We start from the raw sequence: 20,630 nt of genomic DNA on the forward strand, positions 1-20,630 counted from the left end.
TATCACAATTCCTATTAAAATCCCAATAAGATGTTTTATAGATATAGATAAGCTTATTCTAAAATTTATGTGAAAAGGCAAAGGCATTTGAATAGCTAGAAAAAAATTTAAAAAGGAGAATATGAGGGAGGACTCCACCCCATGTGACGCTTCCCCACAGAGCTGCGGTAATGAAGACTGGTGCAGGTGAAGGGAGAAACGCAGATTCACAGGGCAGAATAGAGACCCAGACAGAGACCCACACCAACACACCCAGCTAAACTTTTCCAAGGGGGCAAAAGCCATTCAATGGAGGTTTGATAGTCTTTTCAAAAAATAGTATTAGAGCAACTAGACATCAATAGGCAAAAAATAAATAATAAACAAACCAAAAGCTTTGACGTAAACTTCATATCTTTTACATAAATTTATTCAAAATAGGCTATGGGTTTAAATGTAAAAAGTAAAACTATAAATCCTCTAAAAGAAAACATAGAACATCCTCAGGACCTAGTGCCTGGCAGAGTCCTTAAATGTGACGCCAAAAACACAATCTAGAAAATAATAAAGAACTCTCAAAACTCATCAGTAATGAAAACAAAACATTCAGAAAAAATGGGTAAAAATGAGGAAATATTTCATTAAAGAACAGATACTGATGGCAAATAGCACATGAAAAGATGTTTGACAACACTAGACATTAGGGAAATGGCGGGACGTAGACTGTGGCAGCCGCTCTGGAAAACAGTGGTAGCTGCTTCCATTCCTAACCATGCACTCGCCACACAGCCCAGCAACTGCGCTCCTGAGCACCAGTCCCAGAGAAATGGAAACGTAAATTCACTTGAAAACTTGTATATGGATTTTCATAGCAGCTTTATTCGTAACAGCCCCAAACTGGAAACAACCCAGATGTCCTTCAGCGGGTGAAAGGTGAAACAAACACAGGTGTATCATCTACACACAGGAGTACAATGCAGCAGTGAAAAGGAAAACGCTACTGAGACACGCGACAACCTGGACGGATCGCACAGGCCTCATGCTTCGTGAGAGAACCAATATCAAAGGTTACATAGTGTATGATTCCATTTATGTACCATTCTCAGAATGACGAGGATGGAGACTAGATTAGTGGTGCCAGGGGTCCGGGATGGCGTTGGGGGCGGGGTGAGTATAAAGGGCGGCCTGGGGGAGGCTTTGTGGTGGTGGATCAATTCTGTATCTTGACTGTGGTGGTGATCACACAAACCTATACACGGGATGCCTTTGCAGACCACACACGCACACGCACATGCACACACACACATACACACACGTGCGCATGTGAAAGCTGCTGAAAACTAAGATCTGCCGTCTAGTTAATGTAATTTTCCCAGGGGCCCACACAGCTCCCTCGTCTTGACGCTGTGCTGCGCTCACCTAAGACAGTACCACTGTGAACTATTTTTGCCGCTTCTGTGAACTAGCCAAGCCTGTCATTCCATGAGCAGTGACCCTCTTACTCACACACGCCCCCCGCGATCCTCTCTCACGCTCCGTTTCCTTCCCACTGCGTCCCACAAACTCCCTGTCAGGTCTCATCTCTGGGCACCACACCTACACCCCATCACGGGGCACAGAGGTTCCAGAGTAAGGGAGGCCGTTACAGAGTGTAAAGAGCTAGTTCTTGGCATGGGTGGTGTAGTGTGTAAATTCCAGCTCTGCTGCATTTATGGAGAAAGGACTGGAAGGCCAGATACCAAAATGGTAGCCGCGGTTATCTGGGGTGGTGAGAGAGAGTGATTTCTACTTTCTTTTTCACCTTTAGCTGTGTTCTGAAGTTTGTCTAATAATGGGATTACTTTTGAGTTAGGAAAAAAATCAATACAAGTTATTAGTCTGTAAAATACCACCAGTGCCCCCCCACTGCCCACAGCCCACCCTGATTTCTTTACACTGGCAAGGCAGGCCGTCCGAGCTGGCTTCACTGACTTCCCTGGTCCCAGCAGCCAGCTGGCCTGCGGCCTGGGGTTGGGGTACGGGGGGCACCTTGGGCTCTGTCCCTCTCTGGGTGGGGGTCCCTTGCCGGTCTCCCACCGCCCCACCTCTACTGCGTCAGCTATTGTTTGTCCCCGAGGTCTTGAGCGCTGCTCCCTGAGAAGTCTGCAGACTCCACGGGGGAAGTGCTGGCTTCTTGCTCTGTGCTCCCTAGCGCCCGTCGTTGCACGTCGGGGGATCAGGCCAGTGGCCGCGTCTTCCGAATGGGCCCAGGCCAGGCCTCTCCCGTTCACCCTTCCATGTTTCTCCATACCTTTCTTACTTGCTGTCTCTCCATGGTCTGAACGAGAATGGACTTCTGCCTCCTGGTTTTCTGCACATTTGGCCAAAGGGGAGGCCCCGCAAGAGCTGGGCGGGAGGGTGGGAGGAGAGTGGCGTCACCTCAGGCTGGTGGTCCTGCACTGCAGGCCACCCCAGGGCCCAGCAGCTCTGTCCAGTCCCTCTCCTTCCAGCTCCTGCCCTCGTCCCAGTGCGCTGTCAGCTCAGCTGCTGCTCTCCTGTGGGTCCCCCACACCCTCACACTGGAAATGGTTCTTTTGTGGGCAACCCTCCCCCCTTGAATTATCCTATTTGGGGGCATCACTGCTTTCCCGTTGGGACTGTGACTGATACACTCTCAAGGGGAGGAGACAGATTTCACTGATGTCCCTGGCATATCTGGCACACAGTAGGCGCTCTGTAATTGTACGTTGAATGAATGGATGGATGGATGGATGAATGAGACCCTGGGAACCTCTGTCTTGGAATTTCTGCTCTCTGTGCTGTGTTCCACCTGGTGAGGGGCAGCGCGTGGGCTCGGCCGTGTACTTGGCCTCTGGTATCGGATGGTGCTGACTCCCCTCCCTTGTGCATCCATGCCACATGCCACATGCCACATGCCACTGTAGATGGGGTGACCGTCCACCCCTTGAGGGAACTCAGCCATGTGACTTGCTCTGACCAACAGAAGGTTAGCAGATGTGACCAGGAGGGCTTGCTCTCTGGCCATTACCTGGGCTGGATGCTGGAGAACGAGACAGGTGGACCAACGCTCAGTCCTCCCAGTGCCCCAGGCCCCACCAGCCATCCCCAGACAGTGGGCAGGCTGGTACGTGAGCAGTGATGTGTTGGGGTTGGTTGGTGAGCGTTATCGGGCTGACAGAAAACTGATACACACCCACTGTGGTACCTGCAGCCTCTGGCTCCACAAGCCATTGGAGCATCTCGGCAGCCCAGTGCTGTGGGGTAGGGGGCCGAGGGCTCAGCGACCGCTGTGGCCACGCAGTCACAGTGGCAGAGCTGGGTGTGAGCCACACTTTGGGCCCCAAACCCTGTCTCAGATCACGAGCTGCCCTGTGGAGCTGCCCCAGGAAGCTGGATGCCAGTTCCAGCCCAGGGTGGGGCTCGCGCACAGATTTCCTCCATCCTGCACTCAGCTGGGTTGGAGCCCACAAGGACACTGACGGCTCTGGGCCTCAACCTCCACCGTCCTCCCTCACTGTGCTCCCCTTCTCAGACCAGCCTCCAGCCCAGGAAGCCTTCCAGGCTCCTGCTTCCCCAGCCATGCTGAGCTGGACCCCCTGCCTCTGCACTGAGTGCCCTGCTGGCCCGGGAGCTCCTTGATGGGGGCCAGGGCAGGCCCCTCGCTGCGCTCCGTACGGTGATTGGCACAGAGCCCTGCACAGCAGGTACTTAACGCGTGTGCACGTCTTCTGCACGTCCACTCCTGTCACCTCCACTGTGACCTCCTTCAAGCAAGGGCACAGTGAGATGTGTGTGTGTCCCCAGGACTGGCCTGGAGCTGGACAGCTAGCGCCGCCTCTGTCCAACCCTGGGCATCAGAGAGGGCTGGGCTCTGGAACTGTCCTCTTGCCACTCAGGACCCCATGCCTCTACCCCGTGCCCTTCTCCAGGTCTTTGCCTCTCGCCTCAAACCCCTGCTTGGTGGCAGCCTTCTCAGCCTGTCCCTCGCACACACCTGGCCTGTCTGGCCGGTTGCCACGTTTACCTTGGGCAGAACCTCTACCACAGGTCCCCTGTTCTCCAATTCCCTATAAGTAGCCAACTGTGTCTCCTCAGTGACAAGGAGCAGCAGGTTAAGGCAGCCTGGCCCTGCTTCCGTCCCACGGCCAGGACGACGGCCAAGCTCCTGTGTAACCTTGGGCGAGGCAGGTCCCTCTCTGGGCCGCCACACGCCAGCCCTGGGGGCTGCCCCACCCCTGGCCACTGCTGAGTCAGGCTGGGCCACCCCGTCCTTTCCTGGTGACTCCCCAGACCCTGAGAACCTGCCACCATCTTTGTTCCTGTTCAGTGTCTCAGGGCTCCCTATGGCGTCTGGGCTTCAGTTCCAGCCCCCACTCATACTTTACTGGGTCTTTGTCAGAAATTTAGATTGGGAAGGGCTTTGCCCTGGATGGAGGGGGTGGCGTGCAGGCCTTTGAGGGGGAAGGGAGGGGCCGCTGGGCCAGGTAGATGGTGGGGCAGGAGGGCCCAGGCTGGGCACAGGGCCCCAACCTTGCTGACAGGTGGACAAGGGGCCCAGAAATGACACCTTATCCTCAAAGCGTTGCTCTGGCTGCGGCTCCTGAGGGCAGGATGAGAGGGGCCGTGGCTCAGGGGCACGAAGAGAAAAGGGACTTCCTCTGGGCTGGTGCAGGGACGTGGTCTCTGGAGAGCCCTGGAATAGGTGCCCTCAAACCGCTTGCTCACCGTGACTTTGGGGCCATACCAGGCTGGGCAGGGGATGGTGCGCGGGGCCGAGAGGCTGGCTCAGGGCTCCAGCGTCCCAGGGCCTGCGGTACAGGGCTCTCACGGCTCTTTCCCTGCAGGTGGGGCTCCAGCCATCACAGGACACCACCCCCCAACACCCCCTCCATCTCACCTATTCACATGGGACCCACGCCATCCACACCCCATCACCTCTGCTGCCCACAGGCCCACTCCCGCCTGGTCCTGTGCATACACACCTGGTCACACACACAGACACACGTGGCCGAGGGACGACCAGGCCCCGCACACTCCTCCTTCCTGACCTGCCCGCACGGCTTCTCAAAGCCGCTGCACACTCTCCAACCCCGTGCGGGCTCCCCACCGCCCCCACGGGCTCTCGTGTGCCTCCTGCCTGTGACGTCTGTTCTCTCGGGACGACAGCTCAGTGGTGACCCACGTGTAACCTGAACCCACCCCAAGGCCCACATCAATAAAACCACCCCCTTAATGGACACTAAAGAAACCCCAAGTCTTTCCCTAAATCCCACAGTAAAAACCTAGTACAAACAAGTGTTTGGGTTTTTTTCCTATGCAGAAATTTTTTTAGTAGACATAGCCTTTTTTCTTTTTCTCATTTTACAGCAAACATTGCAAATATAGAAATACTTTCTCTGTACAGTAGGACAACAGTGTACAGTGGGGACTGGGCTGCGTCACACACTCCCAGGCCTGTCCCCCAGCCGTCCACAGGCACACCCCGACCCCTCGAGTCCCCCAGGGCTCCAGGACCTCCCACGCCACTCGGCCGCCTGCATTCACTCTTCCTCTCTTTGGTGGCCTCCAGAGGTGGCAACGAAGACACGGACTGAAGAGAGTCCACAGAAAACCACGGACGGAGGAGACCATGCGAGGAGCCAGGTGGCCACGCTCCCCACGTCTGGTGTTTTATGTCTTAATTTTTAAGAGAACTTTACTTTTGTTATTTAAAAAAAAGGAAGAAAATAGAGAGGAAAAGAAAGGAGACAGAGAAGAATCGAAATAGGAAAGATACTGGAAAAAAAAATTCCCCTCCCCCACCCCATCCCTAAGACACAGTTTTCCGAAGTCCCGTGTGCGTGTGTGTGTGCGTGTGCACAGTGTGTGTGGCGGGCTGCTCACACCGGTGAGAAGGTCTCAGGGCAGGTCCGTGTACATGGCTACGGTCCATTTACTGTCAGTGTCTGCGCCCCCTCCCCGCTTTCTACGTGGGTCTTCAGGCTCCACAATGCTGCCGTGTGTGTGTGTGTGTGTGTGTGTGTGTGTGTGTGTGTGTGTGTGTGTGTGATGTGTGACAGGTGACAGTCTCTGGGTTACAAAGAGCTGCAGTGGGGCTTGGGTCCTTTTTGGTCCGCGGGCGTCACGGTGCCGGGGCTCAGGACTTGTGCTGGGCCGACACGCCCTTCCAGTAGTCCAAGATGTCGTGCAGGTCCTCATCTTTGGCGAACTGCACCTTCTTGCGCAGCGCGTGGCCGGCGGCCAAGAACTCCTCATGGTCCCTGTGCCGCCGGCGGCTGGGGCGGAGGCGCTCCCAGATGCTGTGGGGGGCCCTGCAGCTGTGCTCGGGGCTGGAGGCGTAGCTCAGGTGCTGGTACTGCGGGGACAGCTGCGAGTAGGCCAGGTCGCGGGGCCGCGGCCGGGTCAGCGGCTCCAGGATGGACGCTTTGCGGCCACCCAGGCCTTCATGGGGAGGGGGCACCGGAGGTGCGGGCGGCTCGGCCGTGTGGGAGCCGGGGTACGAGTGCCGGTGCTCGCCGTACTGGCGGCTCTTCTCGGCCTCGGCCCGCAGCACAGCGGCCGCGGGTGTCACAGTGAGAATGGCGTCGGCTGCGGGTGAGCTCTTCTCGATGTATTTGGCCTCGGTGGCCTCGGCACGGAAGGCCCTGGGGCTGCGCGTGGAGCTGCTGGACGAGGTGCTGGCGCGAGGGGGCCCCGGGGCCGCCTCCACGCTGTGGTGCCGCTGCAGGCCGTGGCTGAAGGTGTCCTTGTACACAGGCGACAGGAAGCCGTGCTTGCCAGCCAGCGGCTCGGACAGCAGCACCAGCTGCGGCTCGGCCGTGGACACTGCGCCCGACTTGCCGCCCTGGAAGGCGGTGGACTCGGACTTGAGCGCGTCGATGCAATTGTTGATGATCTGGTTGACCCTGTCCACCTCCTTGGCGATGGTGGAGATCTCGGCCACCGAGCCCTGGCTGTCAGGGCCCGGCCGGCCCGGCTCACAGTCCCTGCGCTCTGCTGGCTCCCCGGTGCGCACCTCCATGTAGGTGCCTTTGCTGGCCTTGGGCGTCTCGCTCTCCACCAGCTTGTATGGCTCCACGTCACTGGCGGCCGCTGGCAGATACGGGATGCGGGTCACGGTGTCGGGGCCGAGCAGTGGGCCCTGGGACAGTGGGGCCAGGCCGGGCGCCTCCAGCTCCGGCCCGTACTTGAGCTCGATGATGGTCTTCTTGAGGCTGCTGGCCGCGGCCGCCTTTTTGTGCTTCTCCTCCTGGCGCCTGCGCTTGCGCAGACAGTAGTAGACGGCGCCCAGCACCAGCACCATGCCGAAGAGACAGCCCAGGATGGTCATGATGTAGTGGGTGGCCGTGGAGGGGCTGGGCACAGGGCCCGGTGGGCTGGGTGGCTTGGGCAGGCAGATGGTGAGGCAGGTGTGGTTGTGGTGCAGCCCGGAGCTGGTGGACACCACGCAGTAGGTGTAGTTGGTGAGCGTGTAGAGGTTGGTCAGGCGGATGTCCTCCTGGGGCTTGGTCAGCCTGGACACGGTGGACGACTTACTGTTGTTGAAATACTCCAATGTGTACATGCGGTTGAACGGGCTGGGCAGCTGCACCGTGATGGTGGCCGAGTTCTGGGTCAGCTGCTTGACCCTGATGAGGGGCCGTGCCTCGGCCTGGGTGGCCAGTGTGGGCAGGGCCACCAGCGGGGTGGTGCCGTCGCCAGAGAAGCACTCGTCCGCGGTGCAGGGGGCCTCGCTGGGCTCCAGCGGTGTGGGCGGCACGCGGCCCGGTGGCGACCGCTCTGGCACCAGGCGGGGCTCTGCCGCGTATGCGCCATCGGTGCACACAGACTGCAGTGTGGTGAGAACGCTGCGCTGGCCGAGCCGGCCCTGGCCCAGCAGGAAGTAGCCGGAGTAGTGCGGCGGCGACTCGCACTGCATGCGGTCGTAGGTGTGCGTGGCGTTGGTGAAGGCCGCCAGCCAGCGCAGGAAGCCCAGGAGCTCGCAGGAGCAATAGAAGGGGTTGCTGTACAGCTCGCAGGCCGACAGGCGGGCCAGGCCCGCGAAGGTGGCGCTGTGCAGCCGCTGGATGCGGTTCATGGACAGGTCCACGTTGACGATGTTGGGGCACTCCCAGAAGGCGCCGGGCGTGACCACCTCGATGAGGTTGGCCTGCAGGTACAGGTACTCCAGCTTGCCCAGGCCACGCAGCACGCCCTCCGTCAGGTTGCGCAGACGGTTGTAGCCCAGCTGCAGCACCTGCAGGTTGAACTGGCCCGAGAAGGCGCCGTCCTCGATGTAGGCGATCTCGTTCTTGGTCAGGTTCAGGTACGTGAGGTTCCCGAAGCGGCTGAGTGCGGCGTGCTGCACGCTGCGGATGCGGTTCTCGTTCAGCCGCAGGTCCACGATGGTGCTGTTGATCTGCTGCGGGATGGCCTCGTACGGCGGCTGGTTCTGGCTGCAGATGGCCAGCCACACAAAGCCCTTGTCGCCCTCGATCAGCCAGCAGTCCCCGCGGGCCAGGCCGCCCGCGTGCAGCAGGGCGGCTGCCATCACACACACCCACAGCACGGCCCCCGGGCCCCCGGCCATGGGGACTGCCCTCTCAGGAGGCCGCACTCAGCCTGCCAGGGACACCGGGTGGGGGGCTGGGGGGCGCCCCCGGAGGGAAGGAGGGGCAGGAGAGGAGGGTGCCCACACACTCAGGGGTGTCCTGTCCCAAACCACATGGTCGCACAGTGCGAGAGCGGGGAGGGAACGCGCCCCCTCACTGCCAGCCGCCTCTCATCGTCTGCCCGCTGTGTGCTGCCACCACCATGGCCTCCTTGCCCATCGGCCTGGGCGTCCGGACAGCTCCACCCTGCACCTCCTCCAGCTCACCTGCGGCAAGACAAAGGAGAGAGCCAGTCAGGAGGTGGCTGGGCGTCCCCCAGGCCCCAGGGTCAAGTGTGAGCCTGCACACAGCTGAGATGGGCGGCCTCATAAAACCTGAAGCCACACAGCTGGCGAGTGACCAGACGCTTTGCCCTGCCGCCTGAAGGCCCTGTTGTCTGTCCCCAGAGGGCCAGGCCACAGCATTGCGGCCGCCTGCAGGGGGCGCTCTGAGCTCCCTTCAGTGACGCTCAGGACACCAGTCAGGCATCCAGGACTGGTGAGCCCTGGGCTGAGCCGTCCTGTGGCGTGGCCTGGGCACATCGTGCCACTCTGGTCCTCAGTTTCCCCAGGCGGCCAGCTGGATGGTCCCTGTGGCTTCCCTCGTGGGCAAGGGACCTGGAGGCTGCCTCACCCCACGTCGGCGGTCCTGGCAGCAAGGCCTGGAGGGGGGAGCTCTGCCAGGCTCCCCAGGCTCAGATAAGGACCTGACCCTCCCCCTCCCACCTCTGACCCCCTCCCCCCCTCCTGCCTGAACAGTGACTTGACTGTCAGAGTGCCTGGCCCTGGGCCCCTCCGTGACCCCTTGCCTGCACACAAACTGAGGATGGCACTGTGGGGTGCACGCAGGCAGGGGCCAGGCTGCGTTTGGGGAGATGCGGCTGCACCCGCCTGTGGGCTTCTGGTCCTCCAGGGCCCACACCCGGCAGGAGGACCCCTGTCTGCGAGCGTCACTGCTTTGGCTGCGTATTTCTCCTGCAGGACAGACGAATGGGTGTGTGTTTGCTTGTTAGTATTTGGATTTACAGTGGCCTCTGTAACCGCTGTGGCCTGGCGGGCGGCCAGCTGGGTGCATTTCACTGATATTGACGTTTGCAACTAGTCTGCACTGAGGCGGCTTAAATTAGGAGAAAGACGTATGATGTGAAATGGATTTTCCCCCTTGGAAACTTCATAAAGAACAGTTTTGATCTGGTGCCCAGGGCAGAGCCTGTTTCTGGTTTAAAGAAAGGGGAGCGATCAGATGGGCTGGGGCTGAGGAGAGGCCGTGGGGGCCTTGGCGGAACCCACCCCAGGCGTGGCTGGAGTTGCTGTGTGACAGTCAACACTGGCTCTCTGGGCGCAGTCAGAAACGGCTCTGGGAGCAGGGCGAGTAGGCTTGGGTTTTCTTCCCAAAGGAGGGAGCCTGCTAAATGGAAGCTAGGGTCCGACCCTGCATGGGCTGGCTTGTGACATAAAATCGACAATCCCATGGGGGAGTTCTGGGCTCCTGAGAGAACTCGAGCCCTCCCTCGCCCTGCTGGGCAGTGGGCAGGGAAGGTGGTGCCATCAGTGGGGCTGAAGGGCTGGCTCCTGCCCCAGCCCCCAGAAGGGGTGCAGGGGGGCCCCCCATCCAGAAAGTGCAGCACCTCAGTAATGCTGATCATAATCACCTCTAATCTCTTGCTCAAAATAACCCAAAGTCAAGCTAAGGAGGATTACAGGCCTAAAGAACCCTTATCACAGGCAGGCCCTGGCAGGAGGGGGACGGGCTCCAGGGCTCCCCAGGCCTCCCCACCCCCACGCCCAGGGCCCCTCCGCGCAGTGGTGGCCGCTGAGCCACTGCTGGGCTGGCCCAGGGCCCGAGCGCTCACGGGCTCCAGGCTGAGTACCTGTGGGCTTGCATGCACATGGGTGCCCACACGTGTGCTGGGGCTGCCTGCGTGCACAAGGGGGGAGTCTATTCAGCACACGTGTGGGCACCCATGTCAGCACATGTGGGTGAACTGGCACCTCGTGGTCCAGCCAGGCCCTCCTGTGGCCACAACGGGTCCCCCCACCAGTGTGACAGGCTAGGAATCTGTGCTTCTGTCTTGGCACCTTGTGAGTAGCCAGTGGTTCTGGGGACAGTCTCACCTCCACTGTACACCCCCCACCACACACACACACACACACACACACACACGCTCTGGTGCTTCCTCCATCTGCCTGGCTGGCGTGGGGAGGGGGCCGGGTGGGGTTGTCACACCCTCTGGTGGGGTTCTGCTCTCACCTTGGTGCCTCACACCTGCCCCGCAAGCCAGGCCTGCAACGGGATGTCCTCCCCCAGCCTCCTGGCCTCAGGTGGGGGATCTGCAAGGTGGCTGTGACCCCGCTGGCTGACCCCTGCCCTGCGTGCCAGGCAGTCAGGTCCCCGCCCTCAGGAAGACATGCCTCTGCCCTTTCCATAGCCTCTACCACCTCAGCCTGGGAGGGACCCAGAGTTCTCATTCCACATCTCGCTTTACAGAGGGGAAACTGAGGCCCAGACAGACGACCTTGTCTAAGGTCACACAGTGAGTCACCCCGTCCTCCTGCTGGGTGTGGCTGGGTGGTGGGTCCAGCAGGTGACACATCCCTCCAGGAGGCCCCTCGCTGCAGGGCTGAGCTCCCAGGCCCTCTCAGAATTACCCTGGGATGGGGGGGCAGGATGTGCCCCATGGGGCCAAACACAGGCAGGGCCTCGGGAAACAGCCGCCCAGGGGATGGGCCAGAGCACCTAGAAAGGTTCCGATTGGGTCACAGACTGTCCTTGACAAAGCTCTTTCCTCTCGGGGGTCACACATACCTGTGCCCTGTGCACAGTCAGCCACACATTAAACAGCTGGTTCCCACACACCTGCAGTGCCCAGCCCTGCACCCCACATGCCACCCGACTCAGGATCCTGTCACGGGGAGGCATGGACACTCATCTGCCCCCACAGGTCCCCTGGCCCCACACTTCAGAGAGACCCAGGCTGGGCTACGTCAGGGCACCACCTCCAATGAGCCCACCACTCGAAAGCCCCCTCCCCCACGCCCGCCCATGAAACTGTGATGGCGCCAACCGTCTGTGTGTGTCCAACAGGGCAGCCACTGGTCACATTCAGCTACCAAGCACTAGGAATGCAACGAATGGCTGCTGGACTAGATGTTCTAGAACCTTCCATAAAAATAACACATCGACCTGAACACCCTGCAGCCACTGCCCACCTCCACCCCCTCACTTTACCTTTCTCTCTCAGCCCCTGCAGCACAGCCGCCCTCACCCATGCCCTCTGAGCCTGCGCCTACCAAGGTCACTGGGGACCTGTCCTTCCAGCTCCAAGGGCACACTCCATCTTGCTCAGCCTCGCAGCAGCGTTTGGCCTCGCTGCTCAAACACTTCCTGCTTTGGGTCTCCGAGCCACTGCCCTCTCCTGTCCCAATTTCCCTCATAGTCTGCTGTTCCCTGTGAGACCTTCTTCCTCAGCCCAAACTCTAACTGTCCCTCCCTGGGCATCAGCCAGGACACCGGTCCTCCGCTTTCTCATCTGTGAGGTGGGAGTTAAGGTGCTTCCTCCCTGAGGCATGTGGCTTCTCACTAACACTTGCCTTCTTTTTGCATTTTGTCAGGCCCATAAGAGCTGTCACCGCCCTCTGCAAAGACATAAAATGCCCATGTGGCCACCCGCCCCTTTCAGCGTTGGGCCACACCTGCTGGATTAGAAATGTGTGTTTGATGTCCTCACTTTGCAAACCATGGTCGCCCATGCCCAGGTGGACAGACCTCTCTCTGCATACATGGCCCTGGCCGCCCAGCAGCAGCTCAGAGCTCGTGAGGCAGGCCACACCCTCCAGTACCCTCTGGGCACCAGACTCCAGCCAGCGTCTGCCGCCCCCTCACTCACTGGCTCACAACAGCCCCTCAAGGTCACATGACAATGACCCTACTTCTTAGAGGACAAGCGTGAGGCCCAGCCTGGCTACATCGCAAGGATGCCAATTCTGTTTCTGGCTCTGATAGGAACTAGATGCATGGTCTCCGTTTCCTCATCTTTAAAATGGGGCCATTTCCCTACCTAGCAGGTTGGATCCGGGGCCCAGTTGTAGCTGGTGAGGCAGACGGCATGCCAGAACACACTGCAGGCCCCCCAGCTCCAGCAGCACCCTAAGTGGTTGGATTGGTCTGTGCACATCCAAGGCCAGCCTGTGTGTGGGCACCTCTGGGGCTGTGTACATGTGTCCATATACTCACAAGTGTGCAAATGTGTGTGCTTGTTCAAGCATGTGTCTGTGTGCACACACCTGTGTCTCAGCACATGTCGGTGAGTCACTGGAAATAGCCCTGGGAGAGGGGACATGGCAGGGCCCAGAAAGGGAGCTAGATTCTTGGCTACCACGAGAGTCATGACAAACAAGTCACCTTCAGAGCCATCACGTCGTTAAGTCTCCCCACAGTCCTACAAGGTAGGAGGGACATGGGACAGCCACCATGCTCTCCATGGCCCACATGAGAAGCCCAAGGCCCTGCGAGTGAAGGGACTTGTCACAAGGTCCCTCACAAGTCAGGTGGGACAAACCCACCTGGGCCTCTCACCTGCTGACTCAACAGCTACCTATCAGAAGTCGGCTCCGCACCCACTGATGCTGAGCTGCTGCTAGGTGCTCAGGGAGGGTTAGCACCTGGCCCTTCCCAGGCCTGCAGGGAGGGGCGGCCACTCACTGGGACTCCGTTCCAGGACAGCCCTGCCTCCCAAGGTCCCTGGTATCCACTGCAGTGTCCCTGATGGAACTGGCTGCCATTTAAAGGCACCTGATGGGGAGGACGGAGGGAACGGTTAAGAGGACCCTGCATGTGAAACAAATCTGCCTTTCCTAAAGAAGCACGCCCACCAGGACAGTGGACTCACTTAGACACAAGCACAGGACCAGCGGGCTACCACCCACCCACCTTGCTCTCTGAGGCTGGGCAGTGGGAGAGCCCTGTGAGTTCGTGTCTGAATCCAGGCACTTCCTCCACAGCCATGAGTTTTGCCAGGGACCCGGGATGGTGAGGTCCCCACAGACCAGTGGGGGCCAGAAGTCGTCCCCACGTCCCTCCTCCAGTTCTCGGTCCCTGCCTGTAACACATAAGGGCTGAGCAGGCACCGCCAAGGGTCTCCTGGCTGAGACGTCTGGGGCCTCGTGTCTCCCTGCCCAGGGCCCCCCACACCCCGTGCATGTCCTGACCCCGCATACTTCCCACTGCAGAGAGTACCTCTCGCTCCGAGGACGATGGGGATGGAGCGCGTGAGGCTGGCACCAAGTTCCTTCTGTCACATCAACTCTGCAGCCTGTGTCGCTGCTAATGAAATAAAGAAATATGGTGGTTCCAGGCTTTTAAACTTCTTATGACCGGATTTGCATAATTGTCGCAGCCGTGCTGGGACAGGAACGCATCTGTCTAAAAATACTGCTCCTCTCCTCGATCACAGAGCCCAGACCCAAGGCCAGGGCTTCTGCGGATGGCGTGGGCGCTCTACGTCCACAGGAACATGAGCCTCGGCTGAGGGCCAGGTCGGGAGGTGGGGGCTGGAAAGTTGTAGATAACTTTCCACCGTCCCGGTATTTGGCCAATAGATCATTCTTACTGCCAGCACCTGCCTGGCTCTGCCACAGAGCCCACGGGGCCGTGATGGATATGCTGGGTTCTGGGACCACAAAGCAGACAGCACGACGCGACCTGACCCGGACCAGCCAGAGCAGCCGTGAGGAGGGCCTACCTCCTGAGGGGCCACGCACATCTCAGGCTTTCTGTTCCTAGGCCAGGACTGAGTGTGGGCACTGCTATTCTCTGGCTGTGTGACCTTGGGCAAGTCACTTAACTCGTCTGAGCCTGTTCCTTCTCTACCAGGCTTACAGTGAGGACTATACAATGCTTATCTGAGGCTTCCGGCACGTGGCCTAGTCCAGACACGCCCTGCAGACACCCATTTCCTTCTCCAGCTGCTCCCTGGCGTCCCGTGGGTGCGGGAGGGGTGCACAACTCCAGGCAGCGTGGGTGGACGCAGCAGGCCTGTGGCATGCTCCCTGGTGCCCACATGGGGGGCCCAGTGAGGGCTGTCCCCAGGTCCTCACCCTCTAGGACCTGCCGTCTCCTTCCCGTTCTCTCCCTAGTTACCCAAGGAGGCTGGCGCAGGCTCCCAGCTCTGCTGGCTCAGCAGGATTCTTGGGACTCGGCCATAGGGTCGGGCCTGGCCAGCCCCCAACCTCCGCTGGCCCTGGGAGGCATTAGGCATAGGAACCATGGCCTGCACCTTTCCCCCCACCCCATAGGAAGTGGAGGTCGCAGGGCGTGGAAGGACAGGGCTTGGGACGGGCACTAAGAGCCTGACACACCTGCCAGTGACCACGGGCATTCCACGGCCTCGGGGCCTCCCCCTGCCTACCCAGAGGCTGCCATGAGCAGGACGTGTGCACACAGAGGAGACCTCTCATTTCCTCCAGAACCCCACACACGAGTGCCTCCTGTCTGCAGAGCACCTTCTCCACTGTCAGGAAGTCAGGTATCTGTGTTACCCCAGTTAGATGATGGGGAAACAGAGGCCCAGAGAGGGAAAGGGTTTTGCACAGGAGAAAGTCAGTGTTTGCCCCACCTGGGTCCATGGAGCACAGTGTTATGGTCCATCAGGCAGCTCCGGCCCCACCCCTGAACCCAGAGGGGCCCCGAGCTGCAGCCCAGAGGTGTGCATCCCCAGTGCTGGCCTGATCCAGCCGAGGCCACGGGCAGGGCTGGGGGCTGGAGTCCTGCATGCATCCGGGGATGACGCGGGCTGGCGCTTGCCCTCCTCCCTCCTCCCTCCAGGCCCAAAGCTCCAGGCTGAGGAGTTAATTAGGAACCCAAACACTTAATGGTCTGTTATGCTTCCACTGGGCATCTTCTTAAATTAAAAAACATGAAGTACAGCATCGTTGGAGGGAGAAATCACTTTGCAATGGTTTCCTGCTCCAGCGCTGAGAGGGACGTGGGGGAAAGGGTGGCTGGCTGGCCTCCAGGGACCAGGGACGACGCAGGACACTCTCCAGGATCACCAGTCCACCTGCCATTGCGAAGAGTGTCATCAAAGCCAGGTAAGGGTCTAGGTGACCCAAACACACCTGGCATTGTTCCCCATCACACCCTCACAACCCTGGCAGCTGGGAAGTTCTATCTTTAGTGTGACCTGAATCTCTCCAGTTGTTTGGAGGGATGGCTGATTTGAGACTCGAGGCAGATGGGCTTGTTTGGCTCTTCCTAGTAGAACCCTGACCTCCAAGAGCCTCCACCTCCAGGAAGCCCCTTCCGACCCCCCCTTCAGAGCCGTGATGCTGGCCTGGCGCCAGGACAGGACCTGGTCCTTGGACCCTGGAGGGCCCTCTGGGGACACCGGGACGCAGCTCCCTCCCCCGTCCCCCACTCCCCGGGTCCACTCACGCAGACGCAGTGACCGCTGCCAACCCCAGCACCCGGTCAGGCCTTTGCAAGCGCAGCTCCTGCCTCACGTCACCGTCGCTGTGACCATTTAATCAGCATACTTTCCGGCCGTATTAATTGTACTAAAGAGTTTGGGCATGGTTTTCAAGCGGAGGTGATAAATTAGCAATTAGCCCTCAAACATGACATTAATAAGGGAAATAAAATAGCAGGCAAAGTCCAGTCTGAGAAGCATGAGGGACGCCCCGGGGCTGGACAAGGTCGGGACTCATCCACCACACCCGGGCCGCACAGTGGGGTGTGCCTGGGGGGCCACCACGCAGGGGAGAATGAGCCACTGGGGGGGGGGGGTGCTCCAACACAAGGCGGAAGACAGCCCAGCACGGTCCCCTAGGCAACCAGGTGTTTCCATGTCAGATACAGGGCTCTCTCCTGTGTGTTCTGGAGAGTTCTGTCACGACCCTGGGAATCCCTTCCTGCCACCCCAGGTTCTCTCGACTTCTGGAATGTTTGCTATTCCCATAGAGAAAATGCAAGACAGCAGTCAAACCCCAGGAGGCCGCTCTGTCACCAACCCCCCCACACACCAAGTGATCCCCCAGGACACCTGTCGGGAGGTGGCTGCCCAGGACACTGGTGTCCCAAGGGCAAAGGAGCCTTGTCTGGGTCCCTCCGAGCTGTGAGAACCAAAACCTGTCCTGCCTGAGCTGGCCGACTGTGGCCTCGAGCTGGCCTCTCAGAAAGGGGGCTCCTGGAGGAAGCCGGCCCTTCAGCCAGGCCTGGGCCCAAGACTCTTGCTACTGTGGGTGTCATCTAACCAATGCATCCCCTGCCACCCCCACCCCCACAGCTCCCACTGCTGTGCAGCTTGGCGGACCCAGCCTCCTAACACAAGATTCTATCCGCCTCTATCCGCTGGCGTTTTAAGGTTTGAATTCTGACATTTAACCCTCAATCAGCCTGGAAAGTATTTCACTGGTGTAAAGAAGGATCCAGATTGATTTCAGCCCCCGACAGGCAGCACCCTGCCCTGACACCATATACTGAATAATCTGGTCCCTCACATTCGCGTGGGATGCTCTAGCCCCACCCTCAGGGCACTCGGGTCACGCCTGGCCCCTCCTTCCCCTGCAGCCCCACAGGGCTCCCCACTGCCCTCAAGAGAGTCCACATCTTCAAAGGCCAGCCAGACCTTGGTGACAGTCCCTGCCTGTCCCCCACCTTGCCTAGGAGGTGATGGTCAACCTGCATTTCTTGCATTTTCTCTAAGATACTGCTCCTCCCACCTGGAACACCCCCCACCACCATCCCAACCCCCCGATCAGGCTGCTGTCCTGTCCCTGGATGGCAAAGGCAGCTCCCGGCCTCTCCCTCAGTCAGAGTACAGACGGACAGCTCCTGGCAAGCGGGGCCGGAGCCCGCACGTCCTGTCCAGGCACGGAAAGGAAATGGATGTGACTGAACTCATGGAAGGTCTCCATCCACAGACGCCTATACAGGGGGGTGACCCCAGGTCATGGTGTTCCTGGGACAGTCTCCAGTTACGCTCGGTGTCCCAGGATAATTTCTAATAGACCCCCTTTCACTCGCACGCTCCTTGTTGGGCCGATAACTTGTTGCATGGTCACCGAGGGATGCCTCTGTGTGGGACTATTGTGTCCCACTGAAAACCCCTCCCCTCTCTCCTACCACCAAATCAGCACTGTTTAAATCCTTGGAACTGTAATATGCTTCCTCTAGTAGGAAAGACATCCACTGTCATCCCTCTTTCGTCGGCATGTTACTTCCGATGAGTCCTTAGAATGACTTCATCCAGCTCTTGGAAACGCACGGCCGAGGTGTGACAGGGCTGCGTCACTCCTGTAAATTAACTTCGGAAGAAGCTTCAGGTTCATAATATTCCAACACAGCCCACTCCTGTGTTCTTCTATGTCTCTTGGGAAAACTTACAGAGTTCTTCATAATGAGCCTATATTTTTCTTGTAAATTTATTCCTGGGAATTCTGTGAGGTATTTTTTGTTGCCCTTGTGAGTGGGGACTGTTTATTTCATTATGTTTTCCAACTGGTTGTTGCTGGTACAGATGAAAATTATTGATCTTTATGTTTGTTTTATATCCAACCCAGGACCTTCACTGAGGTCTCATATTAAACTATTTTTTCAGTTGGTTCTCGAGTTTCTAAGGTCTCATATCATATCCCTGGCAAATAACTACAATTTTTCCCTGTAAACATTTCCATTTAATTCTGTTTCATGTCTTATTGCTATGTCCAGAATTTCTGGACAGTGATAAAGGGCACTGTTGGGTTTTTTTAATATAAAAGTTTTTGAATAGGAATCATTAAAAATCTCATCATTGAGAATGGCGCTGGCTGCTGAATTGAGACACAGATTCTTCACTGTGATACAGTATTTTGTCAGTTCTATTTTTAGCAGTTAGTTTAATACCAGAAACTGGCATTGGAATTTATCACACACCTTTTGTCATTTATGACCATGGCATTGTCTGACCTGTCAATACTACGTATTATGTTAATAGATTTCTCTAATATTAAGCCACCTTTGAATTCTCCCTATAAATCCTACATAATAGTGGCAGATTATCTCTCTAATATTTGTGGAATTGGATTTGCTTGTGTCTTATTGAGGATTTTTGATCCCACATTCCTGGGCAAGATTTGCGTGAGGTTTCATTTCCTGAGCTGTCTTTGCAGAGTTTGGGGGCTGGGGCCATTCTCACTTCCTCAGGGTCAAGAAATGCTTTGGTGGAGGTCTCCTGGCTGCACGAGCTCAGGCCCCCAAGGCCATGTGCTCTGGATGCCATGCAGGAAATGCCAGGGACCCCCCTGTAAGTGAGCGGCCGTTTATCAGGTGAAATGTGCCTGCTTCAGCTCCTGTGCATCGCAGATTTCCATGATTCAGGGGCAGCTCAGAGTAGGCATCTCTGCCAGGGAAACTTGCCACAGCTCAGAGGGTACCTCACGTGGCGAGTCCTGGCCCTGGGGGGGTGGGTGATGCAGGTAGGCTGGCCCCAGGGTGGGGCTGCTCAGGGCCTTGGAGGGAGACCCCAGCTCCCTCGGCGAGGTCGGGATAGTGAGAGCACCCCTGGGGCCACCTCGCAGGGCCTTCCGCTCTAGGTTCCAAGCCATCCACGAGTGGACAGATGGACATCACAGTGGGGTAATCATGGGGGACACAGAGGAAACAAAATGAGTAAAAGCACAGACCCTCTCAGAACGACCATCCGGAGGAGAAAAACAGGACTCACACGAAAGTGATGAGGCTTCCGGCAGTGGCCGCTGCAGCAGACAGTGTTTCCAAAAGATGGCCGCGACTTCACCTTCCACTGCTCACGTGCGATGGGACCCTCAGCCTCCTCCACCAAGACACGGGTCTGTCCCTGTGCCCCTTGAATCTGGGCATCCCTGGGCCACTTTGGCCGGCAGCACTGGCGAAGAGAAGCTGTGTGCCCCTGGGCACAGCCCTGTTCAGCCTGGCCGCCCACTTCCTGTTTTGGAAGCAGCAGCCACCTAAGAAAGGCAACATCACCTGCTGGGGAAGCCAGACCATCTTCCCTGTAGGTTCACCAAGGGGTTTGCATAAGAAAACGCACGCACCACGGAGCTCTGTGGTGTTCCCTGCAGCACCTATGCTGTGAGGGGCTGTTGTAAGGATCCCGGGGCAGGCGGCGAGGGGAGGGTCTGAAGCGCGGCCCGCCTGGGGAGCCTGAGAGTTGGGGTGACGTCTTTCCTGGGGGACACACACTGTGCCCAGGCTGAGCAGGGCCCAGTGCCACCCACAGCGGCCCCCCTGCTCCCCGGGCCAGCTCTGTAAGCCCTCATCTCTCAGAGTCTATACAAAATCAAGCTAATAGCACAGCAAACATTAATTATAGCTGAAAGGCCAAAACGGGATTGATCTGGAAGAGGCTGGTCTCCTGTTAGTCACCGAGACACTTCGGGAGAGGACAGGCAGGGGCCAGTGTGGTGGCTGGGGGGCGGCACGGAGCCAGTGGGGTGGGGTCTCCCAGTCTCACCCCTGCTCAGTGAGCCTGTCCCCCAGCATGAGGCTGGGGCGGCAGAAACTGGAGGCCCCTGGGGTCTGGGTCCCATCCCGTCTCTCACTAGCCACTTGGCCCCAATAGGGAGCGTGCAAAGGGTGGGGCTTCCTCCTGATGCCAGGTGGGGCAGACTTGGCCAGGCCCCTGGGCTCTCATGCCCCAGGAATGGAGAATGCGCTCCAGTCAGCCCGATGGAATCAGGGAAGGGACTGGGGTGGGCGAGCTGAATGGGGGCATGAACTGAAGCCCCTGTCAGGCCTGGGAAGCCAGTCTGTGGCAGCCAGGACCTTCTGAGGGGGCCCGAGGCCACTGCTGAATGTCCCCAGGCCGTTAGCCCCTCTCCCTGCCCCTTGCATGGAAAAATGGAAGAGCAAAGGGAGGACTCAGCCTGGTCACTTGGCCCTTGGAAAGTCTGAGACTAAGGAGATACCCCCACCAGAATACAAGTCCTCGCCCCCATCATTCCCAGCTCCCCTGGGAGGGAGACGCTAGCTGGCAGCCCTGGGGACCCATACCTCCATCTGAGCCCT

The 20,630-nt window shown here is 58.5% G+C and overlaps 1 long non-coding RNA gene across 4 annotated transcripts in view; it reads right to left on the reverse strand.

Moving 5' to 3' along the window:
* Positions 1 to 827: 827 nt before the first annotated feature.
* The window catches only part of LOC109455710 (protein ELFN1), a 64,989-nt gene continuing 45,186 nt past the window's right edge, over positions 828 to 20,630 (reverse strand). For 2 of the 4 annotated variants that reach the window (XR_002138703.2, XR_012489938.1), the window contains exon 3: positions 828 to 8,836. This is a non-coding gene — a long non-coding RNA (protein ELFN1). Of the gene's footprint in view, positions 8,837 to 13,184; positions 13,796 to 13,844; positions 13,932 to 20,630 lie in introns of those variants that run through there. The other 2 variants (XR_012489939.1, XR_012489940.1) reach the window with 2 other exon arrangements.

Source organism: Rhinolophus sinicus, linkage group LG10 (assembly GCF_036562045.2).
Source record: "Rhinolophus sinicus isolate RSC01 linkage group LG10, ASM3656204v1, whole genome shotgun sequence".
Taxonomy (NCBI): domain Eukaryota; kingdom Metazoa; phylum Chordata; class Mammalia; order Chiroptera; family Rhinolophidae; genus Rhinolophus; species Rhinolophus sinicus.